The sequence below is a fragment of the Loxodonta africana genome, chromosome 25 (genome assembly GCF_030014295.1).
Source record: "Loxodonta africana isolate mLoxAfr1 chromosome 25, mLoxAfr1.hap2, whole genome shotgun sequence".
NCBI lineage: Eukaryota > Metazoa > Chordata > Mammalia > Proboscidea > Elephantidae > Loxodonta > Loxodonta africana.
This window is the reverse complement of record NC_087366.1, coordinates 8,746,612-8,760,063: the sequence shown is the minus strand read 5'-3', so window position 1 is coordinate 8,760,063 and position 13,452 is coordinate 8,746,612. Positions and strand designations below refer to the sequence as shown.

The following is a 13,452-nucleotide window of genomic DNA, read 5'->3' as shown; positions in this document are numbered from 1 at the left end:
TGGCTAACTTTTGGAAGTAACTTGCCAGGTCTTTCTTCCTAGTCTTCCTTAGTCTGGAAACTCCACTGAAACCTGTCCACCAGGGTGATCTTTCTGTCATAGCTTCCAGCATTATAGCAACATGAAAGCTAACAACTGTATAATAAACTGACAGAATGGTGGTAGGACTGGAGAATAAAAAAAGAAATGATAATTGGGGTGAGAGGATGGGCTGGTTTTGAGCACATGGGAAATAAAATATCCATTGTCTTATAAGTTACTATAAGGATTTTGGGCTTTTTGCTAAGGGTATGAAAAATAGAATCTTATAACTGACATGACTAGTTTTTAATTTCTTTGAAAAGATCAAAAGTCCAGAGGATTTTGTTCTGTAAGTTCAGTGGAGAAAATACCTTAATGGGCCAATATTCAAGAGAGAGACAATTTTTTTTTTTTTTAGGGAGGGTGGTTTCTGCGAACCACTACTCTCTTGCTCCCTCAGGGTTTCTCTGTTGAGTGCCCTGTCAGGGCAGTCATCGGTTGTGGCCAGGCACCATCTAGATCTTCCGGTCTCAGGCTGATATAGTCTCTGGTTTATGTGGTCCTTTCTGTCTCTTAGGCCTATAATTACCATATGTCTTTGGTGTTCTTCATTTTTCCTTGCTCCAGGTGGGTTGAGACCAATTGATACATCTTAGATGGCCACTTGCTAGTTTTTAAGACCCCGGATGCCACTCTTCAAAGTAGGATGCAGAATGTTTTCTTAATAGATTTTATTATGCCAATTGACTTATATGTCCCCAGAAACCGCGATCCTCAAACCCCCGCCCCTGCTAAGCTGCCATTGAAGCATTCAGTTTATTCAGGAAACTTTGCTTTTGGTTTAGTCCAGTTGTGTTGACCTCTACTGTGTTGTGTATTCTTTCCCTTCACCTAAAATAAAACTTATCTATCTAATTAGTGAATACCAATCTCCCACCCTCCTTCCCTCCCCCCTCTTGTAACCATTAAAGGATATTTTCTTCTCTGTTTAAACTGTTTCTCCAGTTCTTATAGTACTGGTCTTATACTATATTTGTCCTTTTGCAATTGACTAATTTCACTCAGCATAATGTCTTCCGGATTTCTCCATGTTATGAAATGTTTCATGGATTCATCATTGTTCTTTATTGATGCATAGTATTCCATTGTGTGGATATTCCATTGCATGGATATACCATAGTTTATTTATCCATTCATCCATTGATGGGCACCTTGGTTGCTTCCAATTTTTTGCTATTGTAAACAGTGTTGCAATAAACATGGGTGTGCATATATCTGTTCGTGTAAAGGCTCTTATTTCTCTAGGATATATTCTAAGGATTCTATTTCTAGTTTTTTAAGGAAGCGCCAAATTGATTTCCAAAGTGGTTATACCATTTTACATTCCCAACAGTGGCGTATAAGTGTTCCAGCCTCTCCACAACCTCTCCAACATTTATTACTTTTGTGTTTTTTGGATTAATGCTAGCCTTGTTGGAGTGAGGTGGACTCTTATTGTAGTTTTGAGTTGCATTTCTGTAATGGCTAATGATCATGAGCATCTCCTTATGTATCTGTTAGCGGCCTGAATGTCATCTTTAGTTATGTTCCTCTTCATATCCCACGCCCATTTTTTAATTGGGTTATTTGCCTTTCTGTAGTTGAGTTTTAGCAGAATCATGTAGATTTTAGAGATCAGGAGCTGATCGGAAATGTCATAGCTAAAAATATTTTCCCAGTCTGTAGGTAGTCTTTTTATTCTTTTGGTGAAGTCTTTGGATGAGCACAGGTGTTTGATTTTTAGGAGCTGCCAGTTATCTGGTTTCTCTTCATCATTTTTAGCAATGTTTTGTATTCTGTTTATGCCATGTATTAGGGCTCCTTACGTTGTCCCTATTTTTCTTCCGTGGTCTTTATTGTTTTAGAATTTGTGTTTAGCTCTTTGATCCATTTTGGGTTAGTTTTTGTGCATAGTGAGAGGTTTGGGTCTTGTTTCCTTTTTTTGCAGATGGATATCCAGTTATGCCAGCACCATTTTTTAAAAAAGACTGTCTTTTCCTCAATTAACTGACTTTGGGGCTTTGTCAAATATCAGCTGCTCATATGTGGATAGATTTATGTCTGGATTTTAAATTCTGTTCTCTCGGTCTATGTCTCTGTTATTGTAGCAGTACCAGGCTGTTTTGACTACTGTGGAGGTACAATAGGTTCTAAAAGCAGATAGAATGAGGCCTCCCACTTTGTTCTTCTTTTTCAGTAATGCTTCACTTATCCTGGGCCTCTTTTCCTTCCATATAAAGTTGGTGATTTCTTTCTCCATCTGATTAAAAAATGTCATTGGAATTTGGATCAGAATTGCATGGTATATATAGATGGCTTTTGGTAGAATAGACATTTTTACAATGTTAAGTCTTCCTATCCATGAGCAAGGTATGTTTTTCCACTTATGTAGGCCTCTTTTGGTTTTTTACAGTAGTGTCTTGTAATTTTCTTTGTATAGGCCTTTTACATCTCTGGTAAGATTTATTACTAAGTGTTTTATCTTCTTGGGGGCTACTGTAAATGGAATTGATTTGGTGATTTCCTCTTTGGTGTTCTTTTTGTTGGTGTAGAGGAATTCAACTGATTTTTGTATGTTTATCTTGTATCCTGATACTCTGTTGAAGTCTTCTATTAGTTTCAGTACATTTTTTGAGGATGCTTCAGGGTTTTCTGTGTATAAGATCATTTCATCTGCAAATAGAGATGTTTTTACTTCTTCCTTACCAGTCTGGAAGCCCTTTATTTCTTTATCTAGCCTAACTGCTCTGGCTAGGTCCTCCAGCACAATATTAAATAAGAGTGGTGATAAGGGTCATCCTTGTCTAGTTCCCATTCTTAAGTGGAATGCTTTCAGAATCTCACCATTTAGGATGATGTTGGCTGTTGGCTTTGTGCCCGTTATTATGTTGAAGGATTTTCCTTCTATTCCTTTTTTGCCGACAGTTTTTATCTTGAATGGGTGTTGAACTTTGTCAAATGCCTTTTCTGCATCAATTGATAAAATCGTGTGATTCTTGTCTTTTGTTTTATTTATATGGTAGATTACATTAATTGTTTTTCCAATGTTGAACCATCCCCGCATACCTGGGATAAATCCCACTTGGTTTTGGTGAATTATTTTTTTTGATATGTTATTGAATTCTACTGGCTAGAATTTTGTTGAGGGTTTTTGCATCTATGTTCATGAGGGATATAGGTCTGTAATTTTCTTTTTTTGTGCTGTCTTTAGCTGGTTTTGGTATCAGGGATATGCTGGCTTCATAGAATGAGTTTGGGAGTATTCCGCCCTTTTCTATGCTCTGAAATACCTTTATTAGTAGTTTTGTTACCTCTTCTCTGAAATTTTGTAGAACTCTGCAGTGAAGCCATCGAGGCCAGGGCTTTTTTTTTGTTGAGAGTTTTTTGATTACCTTTTCAATCTCTTTTATTGTTATAGGTCTATTTAGTTGTTCTACTTCTGATTGTGTTAGTTTAGGTAGATAGTTTCTAGGAATTCATCCATTTCTTCTAGGTTTTCAAATTTGTTAGAGTACAATTTTTCATAATAATTTTGTATGATTCTTTTAATTTCATTTGAGTCTGTTGTGATATCGCCCATCTCATTTCTTATTTGGGTTATTTGTTTCCTTTCCTGTATTTCTTTAGTCAGTCTGGCCAATGGTTTATCAATTTTGTTAATTTTTTCTAAGAACCAGTTTTTGGTCTTGTTAACTCTTTCAATTGTTTTTCTGTTCTCTAAATAATTTAATGTTGTTCTATTTTTTATTATTTGTTTTCTTTTGGTGCCTGACGGTTTCTTTTGTACTCTCTGCGTGTTCAAGTTACAGGGACAGTTCTTTGATTTTGGCCCTTTCTTCTTTTTGTGTGTGTGCATTTATTGATATAAATTGACCTCTGAGCACTGCTTTTCCTGTGTCCCAAAGGTTCTGATAGGAAGTGTTTTCATTCTCATTGGATTCTATGAATTTCTTTATTCCATCCTTAATGTCTTCTTTGAGCATGGTATTGTTCAGTTTCCCAGTATTTGATTTCTTTTCCCTGGTTTTTCTGTTACTGATATCTATTTTTATGGCCTTATGGTCTGAGAAGATGCTTTGTAATATTTTGATATTTTGGATTCCGCGAAGGCTTGTTTTATGACCTGATATGTGGTCTATTCTAGAGAATGTTCAATGTGCACTAGAAAAGAAAGTATACTTTGCAGCTGTTGGGTGGAGTGTTCTGTATATGTTTATGAGGTCATGTTGGTTGATTGTGGCATTTAGATCTTGAGTGCCTTTATTGAGCTTCTTTCTGGATGTTGTTTCCTTCACCGAAAGTGGTGTGTTGAAGTTTCCTACTATTTTTGTGGAGCTGTCTATCTCACTTTTTAATGCCGATAGTTTGTTTTATGAATCTTGCAGCCCTATCATTGCGTGCATAAATATTTAATATGGTTATATCTTCTTGGTGTATTGTCCCTTTAATCATTATATAGTGTCCTTCTTTATCCTTTGTGGTGGATTTAACTTTAAAGTCTATTTTGTCAGAAATTAATATTGCCACACCTACTCTTTTTTGATTGTTGTTTGCTTGAGATATTTTTTTCCATTCTTTGAGTTTTAGTTTGTTTGTGTCTCTAAGTCTAAAGTGTGTCTCTTATAGGCAGCATATAGCTAGATTATGTTTTTTTATCCAATCTGCAACTCTCTGTCTCTTTATTGGTGCATTTAGTCTATTTACCTTCAGCGTGACTACAGATAGGTGTGTGTTTAGTGCTGTTATTTTGATGACTTTTTGTGTGTTTTTGACAATTTCATTTTTCCACTTTTTTGTGCAGAGAAGGTTTTCTTTGTAGATTGTGTGTTCCTCTTTTTTATTGTAGTTGAATTTGTTTTTGCTAAATCCTTATGTTTATCTTAGTTTTTATTTTGAAGTATGGGATTGTCAGTACTTTTCACTGTTTCCTTAATATTTACTCCTATTTTTCTAAGTATAAACCTAACTTGTATCTCTTTATATTGCCTTGATATCCTGTCCGTATGGAAGATCTATGCCTCCTGTTTTTAGTCTCTCTTTATTGATTATTTTCATCTTTTACATAATGGCATCAATGATTCCCTGTTTTGAGCATTTTTTTTTATTATTAATCTTATTTTATTTTTGTGATTTCCCTATCTGAGTTGATATCAGGATGCTCTGTTCTGCATCCCTGTGTTGTGTTAATACCCGATATTATTGATTTTCTGACCAAAGAATTTCCTTTAGTAATTCTTGAAGCTTACGTTGGTTTTTGCAAATTCTCTAAGCTTGTGTTAATCTGTAAATGTTTCAATTTCACCTTCATATTTGAGAGAGAGTTTTGCTGGGTATATGACCCTTGGCTGGCAGTTTTTCTCCTTCAGTGCTCTATATATGTCATCCCATTGCCTTCTTGACTGCATGATTTCTGTTGAGTAGTCTGAACTTATTGATTCTCCTTTTAGGTGACTTTTTGTTTATCCCTGACTGCTTTTAAAATTTTCTCTTTAACTTTGATTTGGGCAAGTTTGGTGGTAATATGTCTTGGTAATTTTCTTTTGGGATCTACCTTACACAGGGTCTGATGAGCATCTTGAATAGATATCCTTTCATCTTTCATGATGTCAGGGATGTTTTCTGCCAACAGATCTCTTCAACAGTTTTCTCTATATTTTCTGTTATCCCTCCCTGTTCTGGAATTCCAATCACACACAAGTTATTCTTCTTGATAGGATCCCACAGGATTCTTGGGTTTCTTCTTCTTTTTTTTAATTCTTTTATCTGATTTTTCTTCAAATATATTGGTGACAATTGCCTTATCCTCCATCTTCCCAATTCAGTATTCCAATTCCTCCAATCTGCTCCTCTCACTCCCTAGTGTGTTGTCTAGTTCTGTAATTTTGTTGTTAATCTTTTGAATTTTTGGATGCTGTCTCTCTCTGTGGATTCTTGCAGCTTATTAAATTTTTATTACGTTCTTGAATAATCTTTTTAATTTCTTCAACTGCTTTATCTGAGTATTCCTCAGCTTTTTCTGTGCATTGCCTGATTTCATTTCTGAGGTCGTCCCTGATGTCGTGAAGCATTCTGTATATTAGTCTTTTGTATTCTACATCTGGCAATTCCAGGAATATATCTTCATCCTGGAGTGATCTTGATTCTCTGTTTTGGGGGTTTGTAGAAGCCATTATGGTCTGCTTCTTTATGTGATTTGATATTGACTGTTGTCTCTGAGCCATCTATAAGTTATTGTAATAATTTATTTTATATTTGCTCACAGAGTCTTATTTTCTTGATATGTTTTGTTTCAATATACCCAGATGGGCTACTAGAGTGTGCTAACTTGATTTTTGGAGCCTTTGAAGCACTTATGTCCTGTCACCCGATGGTTAGAGCTATTACTAGGTATATAAGCCTATGAGTCCATTCACTATTCTTGGATAGAATCAGCTCAGGTGTCCTGATGGTCTGTCACCTAGTGTGTGGTGAAGGCTCTCACCTACTATCTTAGAGAAGTAAGATGGAAGTACCACTGGTTTCTGGTAGAGGCAGGGAGTCACACTCTGAGGAGGGCAGGGTGCTGACAGTATTCCCCTAAGTGCCAGGGAGGAAGGAGCATCTCTGTTCTCTACAGTGCTCTGGTGAATGGGCTCTGCAGCTGTACCTTAGGCACCCAGTGCTTGTATCTGTAAAGACTGGTAGGCACCACTATCCTCAGACCCCTTTTGAAGGTGGCTAGGTGGTGTGGATGGACCCTCAGCCCTCAGTTCCCTGCTGTGGGTAGGTTAGGGCTCTGTTTAATGGGTAGAGCAGTAACAGACCTCCAAAACCTGCCTCTCCACCACTCAGCTGAAACAATTACAGTCAGACCTCTAACAGAATTGTCTCTGCATTATAATAGCCACCTGGTTTCATGTAGGGGTGAAAGCCAAATCTGTGGATCACTTATGCTCAGACTGGAGCTGCTTCTGCTCTGATCTTTCAGTTTAGGGAAGTTGGAAAAGGATTTTTCCCCTGACTGTTAATTTGCTGCTTTTCCCAGGCCAGAAGAATGGGTTAGAAAAAAGCAGAGCACTTCTATCTCTGGACCAGGGAATTCAAATGTTAATGAAGCCAGCTAGGGCAGGGAGGGGAGGGATCAGATAGAGGAGAGAGTAGCCTGGTAAAAAAGACAAAATCACTTATCTTGTGTCAAGAGGGCTGTTTTATCTGAGATTTCAGAGAGGTGTGTAGCCTTTGTGCACTGGCTGGGTCCCCAGTGAGATTGTCCCAGAGAGTTAGGGCTGCATCCAGTGCTTGCCTTGTCTCAGGAAGCCACCATCAGCCCCACCACACTCATGCCAAAGCACAGTACCAAGGGATCTGGGCTGGAGTGCCGCATGTGCTCAACAACTAGTTGCTGCTTTTGCACAGTCTCTCACTTCCCTGTTATTCAGGTCAATTCCTTAGTTCTGTGTTTGATGGTCAGGGTTCATAGATGTCATATATGTAATTGATTCACTTATTTTTTCAGGTCTTTGTTGCAAGAGAGTTCAGCGGAAGCTTCTGCCTTGTCAGCCATCTTGGCCCCACCTGAGAGAAAATTTTGAGTAGCTCAGGTGAGATATACTTCCCTAGTGGCAGAAGAAAAGTAGCTCATGGAGACTGGAAATAAACCAGGTCACACTGAAAACTACCGAAACTGAAAAATATTTAAAATGTCCCCAGGATTTGGGGGATGAAACCATTTGCATTTATCTGGGGATATCATTATGGATTGAATTGTGTCCCTCAAAAATATGTGTTGTAAATCCTAACCCCTTTACTTGTGGATATAATCCAATATGTGATTTCTTATTTTTTTTTTAATTAAGAGGCTGTATCAGTGTAGAGTGTGTTTTAAGCCAAACACCTTTGAGATATGAAAAGGGCAGGTTAGGACAGAGAAGTAAGGAAGGAGAGATGGAAAGAAACAAATATCATGCAACACGAAAATAACCAAGGAGCCAGGGAATACAAACTGAACAGACAAGGACCTTTCCCCAAAGCCTACAGAGAAAGAAAGACTTCCCCTAGAGCCAGCACCCTGGCTTTGGACTTCCAGCCCCCTAAACTGTGATGAAATAAATTTCTGTTTGTTTTAAAGCCATCTGCTTGTGATATTTCTGTTATAGTAGCACTAGATAACCGAGACAGAATTTTATACTGGAGACTGGAGTGCTGCTCTAACACATACTTAAAATTCAGATGTGGTTTTGGATTTGGACAATGGGTAGAGGCTGAAAGAGTTTTAGGGTACCCAATAGTAAAAGCCTAGATTGTCTTAAAGATATTCGTGGTAGAATCATGGATGTTAAAGGCAATTTTGGTGGGTGCTTAAGTGCAAGCGAAGACAGCATAGACAAAGTCTCTATCATTTTAGAGAATACACATGGCATCATCAATAGAATGTTGGTAGAAATATGAAAGTTAAAAGTGCTTCTAAACCAAAAAACCAACCCCACTGCCACTGAGTCCATTTCGACTTAGCAATCCTAAAGGAAAAAGCAAAACTGCCACATGGGTATTCCAAGGCTGTAAGTTTTACAGAAGTTTTACTGCCACCTCATTCTGTGGAGGGGCTGGTGGGTTCAAACCACTGAACTTTTGGTTAGCAGCTGAGAGCTTTAACCACGATGCCACCAGGGTTCCTCAGCTGTGCTGCTGGTGGAGCTTTGAAAGAAAATGATGAACACTTTATTGGACAATGGAGGAAGGACAATGCTTTTTATGCAGTGGTAAAGAATTTGTCTGAGTCATGTCAAATGATTGGTAGAAAGTAGAACTTGTAAATAATGAACTTGGATATTTGGCTGAGGCAATTTCTAAGATTTTAAAAAGGCCACATGGATTCTCTTTCTCACTTACAGTAAAATATGACAGGAAAGAGATGAACTTAAAAATGAACTGTGCAAAATGAAAACAGAACTTGAAGGTTTGGAAATCTCTGTTGTACAAACTAAGGATACATGCTCTAAAACTATCTCCAAGAACTTGATGACTCAATCTTTTATTAAAGAGATTAAGCCTGTGACTGATGTGTGTAATCAACTACCATAGGCAAAAACACATCAGCTTAGCCTTTTCATGTCTGATGGGATATATGGTTGCCCACCAACATTTTCTGCCTCTCAGATTCCTTTGGGAAGCTGCTTTCCCACTGACAGTGCATGCTGCCACAAGGCAGGGGCCTTTATGGCTTTTAGAAACTGAAATAAACTGGTGATCAGCAGAATTAATAAAAGCAACATGGGAAGCAAGGATGACTGGGTTTCAAAAGGTAGAGTCAGGAGGCGGGGCCAAGATGGCAGATGAGTAGTCAAATGCTTCCAGTGAACTCTTTTACAACAAACACCTGAAAAAACAAGTGAAACAATTACATTTATGGCAACCTAGAAGCCCTGAACATCAAAGACAAAGTTAGAAAAAATAGACTGAGCAGCAAGGAGAGAGAGAGACAGTTCAGAAGCAGAGATGAGTTCCCGGACCTGAATCGCAAGGAACCCTCAGGCTGTGGTGGGCTGGTAGTAGCGTTCAGTCGCAGTTTCCTGAGGGAGAAACAGCCAGCTGCAAAGCTTGCTCACACCTCTGGAACCAGAGAGGAACTGTGGTCTCGGCAAAAGCTAACTATTTGCTTATATTTTACCCCACACCCAGCCCCCAAGCCAGCTTCAGTGGCAGTCAATTTCTCTGGGGCTGAGATGGGTCCTGCTGCGTGTTCTGAGCCATTCTCACTGCCTTGGAGAAGGAATAAATTCCCAACTAGGGGAAAGATAATCTGCCATCTCCACTAACCTGGGGAGCTCAGGACAGAAGTGGCTCCTATCCAGGCATAAACAGTTCCTGAACTTTGAATATCTTTCCCCCCCTGCATGGACCTATGTGGGCCTGTTTCAGGAGAACAGGCCCTTGTTGGCAGACTGCAACCGTTCCAGCTGTGCCATGGAAAGGTGGGTGTTTGATGTTTGAGACCACATTGCCTATTAAACAGGGTTCTCACCTACCCATGTCAGGGGCCTAAGGACTGGTGGCTGCACTCAGGTCACCCAGCCACCTGTAACAGGGGTCCAAGGGTAACTGGTACCTTCTAGTCCTTACAACCAAAAGCACTGGGTGCCCAAGGTTGTTCTGCAGAACCCACCCATCTGTGCACCCTAGGGAACAGAGATGTGCTTTCCTCACAGACACTTAGGGGACATTTGTCAGTCCCCATCTTGTTCAGAGTGTGACCCCCTGCTGCAACCAGATACCAGTACCTACACCAATCACCCCTGCCCCTCTGACACTGTAGGACAGAGCCTGCAGCAGACACCTGATGACCAACTACCTGGACACCTGAGCTGAATCCATACGACTCCTAGGCTGATATACCTGGTAACAGCTCTAGCCATCTGGTGACAAGATGTTAGAGCTTCAAAGGCAAAAATAATCAAGTTAGCTCACTCAAGCAACCTACTTGGACATATCAAAACAAAATGAAAAGGAAGCTAGGATATAGTAAGCCAACATGAACTAAAACAATAACTTATAGATGTCTAGGAGATGACACTCAATATCAAATCACAAAAAGAAGCAGATCATGATCACTTCAACAAGCTCTCAGAACAAAGAATCAAGGGATCTTCTGGATGAAGGTGCTTTTCTAGAATTGATGGATGCAGAATACAAAAGATCAATATACAGAACCCTTTGAGACATCAGAAATGAGATCAGGAAGACAATCACGCAGTATGCAGAACAAGCCAAGGAACACACAGATAAAGCAGTGGAGAAATTAAAAAGGTTATCCAAGAACATAATGAAAAATTTAACAAGCTGCAAGAATCCATAGAGACAGCAATCAGAAATTCAGAAGATTAACAATAAAATGGCAGAAGTAGACAACTCAATAGGAAGTCAGAGGAGCAGAATTGAGCAAGAGGAAGACAGAATTGGTGAGATTGAAGATAAAGCACTTGGCACCAATATATTTGAAGAAAAGTCAGATAAAATAATTTTTTAAAAATGAAGAAATCCTAAGAATTATGTGGGACTCTATCAAGAGTAATAATCTATGAGTGATTGGAGTACTGGAACAGGGAGGGATAACAGAAAATACAGAGAGAAATGTTGAAGATTTGTTGGCAGAAAATGTCCCTGATGTCATGAAAGATGAGAAGATATCTACTCAAGGGGCTCATCAAACTCCACATAAGGTGGACCTTAAAAGAAAGTCACCGAGACATATTATAATCAAACTTGCCAAAACCAAAGATAAAGAGAAAATCCTAAGAGCAGCTAGGGATAAATGAAAAGTCAAAAGGGAGGGACATAAGAATAAGCTCGGTCTACTCGGCAGAAACCATGCAGGCAAGAAAGCAGTGGGATGACTTATATAAAGCATTGAAGGAAAAAGGTTGCCAGCCAAGAATCATATATTCAGCGAAACTGTCTCAAATATGAAAGCAAAATTAGTACATTTCCAGATGAACAGAAGCTTAGGGAATGCATAAAAACCAAACCAAAACTACATGAACTACTAAAGGGAGTTCTCTGGTTAGAAAATCAATAATATCAGATATCAACCCAAGACTAGAACACTAGATAGAGCAATCAGATGTCGACCTAGATAGGGAAATCACAAAAATAAATCACTACAAAAAGAATGCTCAAAACAAGGAAACAACGTCATTACATAAAAAAAGACAACATTAAAACAATCAAGAAGGACAAAGAAATGTAGTCATAGATCTTTCATATGGAGAGGAAGACAAGGTGATATAAAGAAATAAAAGGTAGGTTTAAACTTAGAAAAATAGGGGTAAATATTAAGGTAAACACAAAGGAGACTAACTATCCTACACATGAAAATAAAATACAAGAAAAAAAATAGAGACTCAGCAGAAACAAAATCAACTACAACAGATAAGAGGAAAAGATAAACTACTCAGCAGAAAAAATTAAGTGGGAAAAAGAAACTGTCAACAACACACACACACAAAAATCAAAATCACAGCACTAAACTCATAGAGAAAAACTCATACCTATCCATAATTACACTAAATGTAAATGGACTAAATGCACCAATAAAGAGACAGAAAGTGGTGGAATGGATAAAAAAAACCACGGTCTGTCTATGCTGCCTATCTTAGACTTAGAGACACAAACAAATTAAAACTCAAAGGATGGAAAAAATATATCAAGCTAACAACGGTCAAAAAAGAGGAGTGGCAGTATTAATTTCTAAAAAAATAGACTTTTAAGTTGAATCCACCACAAAGGATAAGCAAGGATGCTATATAATGATTAAAGTGACAATATGCCAGGAGGATATATAACCATTTTAAATATTTATACATCCAACGACAGGGCTGCAAGGTACATAAAACAAACTCTAACAGCTTTGAAAAATGAGATAGATAGCTCCAGAATTATAGTAGGAGACTTCAACACACCACTTTCAGTAAAGGACAGAACATCCAGAAAGAAGCTCAGTAAAGACACGGAAGGTCTAAATGCCACAATCAACCATGTTCACCTCATAGACATATACAGAACACTCCACCTAACAGCAGCCAAGTATATGTTCTTTCCCAACACACATGGAACATTCTCTAGAATAGGCCACATATTAGGTCATAAAGCAAGCCTTAGCAGAATCCAAATCATCCAAATATTACAAAGCATCACCTCTGACCATAATGCCGTAAAAGTAGAAATCAATAACAGAAAAACCAGGGAAAAGAAATCAAATGCTTGGAAACTGAACAATACCCTCCCAAAAAAGACTGGGTTATAGAAGACATCAAGGATGGTATAAAGAAATTCATAGGATTCAATGAGAATGAAAACACTTCCTATCGGAACCTTTGGGACACAGCGAAAACAGTGCTCAGAGGTCAATTTATATCAATAAATGCACACATACGAAAAATAAGAAAAGGCCAAAATCAAAGAACCGTCCCTACAACTTGAACAAACAGAAAAAGAGTTACAAAAGAAACCCTCAGGTACCAGAAGAAAGCAAATAATAAAAATTAGAGCAGAATTAAATGTAATAGAGAACAGAAAACAATTAAAAGAGTTAATAAAACCGAAAGCTGATTTTTTGAAAAAAATTAACAAAATTGAAAAACCATTGGCCAAACTGACAGAAGAAAAACAGGACAAGAAACAAATAACCCAAATAAGAAATGAGATGGGCGATATTACAACAGCCTCAACTGAAATTAAAAGAATCATATCAGATTTCTATGAAAAATTTTACTCTAACAAATTTGAAAACCTAGAAGAAATGCAGGAATTTCTAGAAACACACTACCCACCTAAACTAACACGAAGAGGTAAAAAAACTGAACAAACCCATATCTAAAGGAGACATTGAAAAAGTAATTTAAAAACTCCCAAGAAGAA

At 38.1% G+C, this 13,452-nt stretch overlaps 1 long non-coding RNA gene across 2 annotated transcripts in view; it reads left to right on the top strand.

The window, feature by feature from the left end:
* Positions 1-13,452, top strand: part of LOC111750918 (uncharacterized) — a 463,388-nt gene that overhangs the window by 88,358 nt on the left and 361,578 nt on the right. For both annotated transcript variants that reach the window (XR_010319348.1, XR_010319347.1), the window contains exon 2: positions 7,556-7,640. This is a non-coding gene — a long non-coding RNA (uncharacterized LOC111750918). The remainder of the gene's footprint in view (positions 1-7,555; positions 7,641-13,452) is intronic.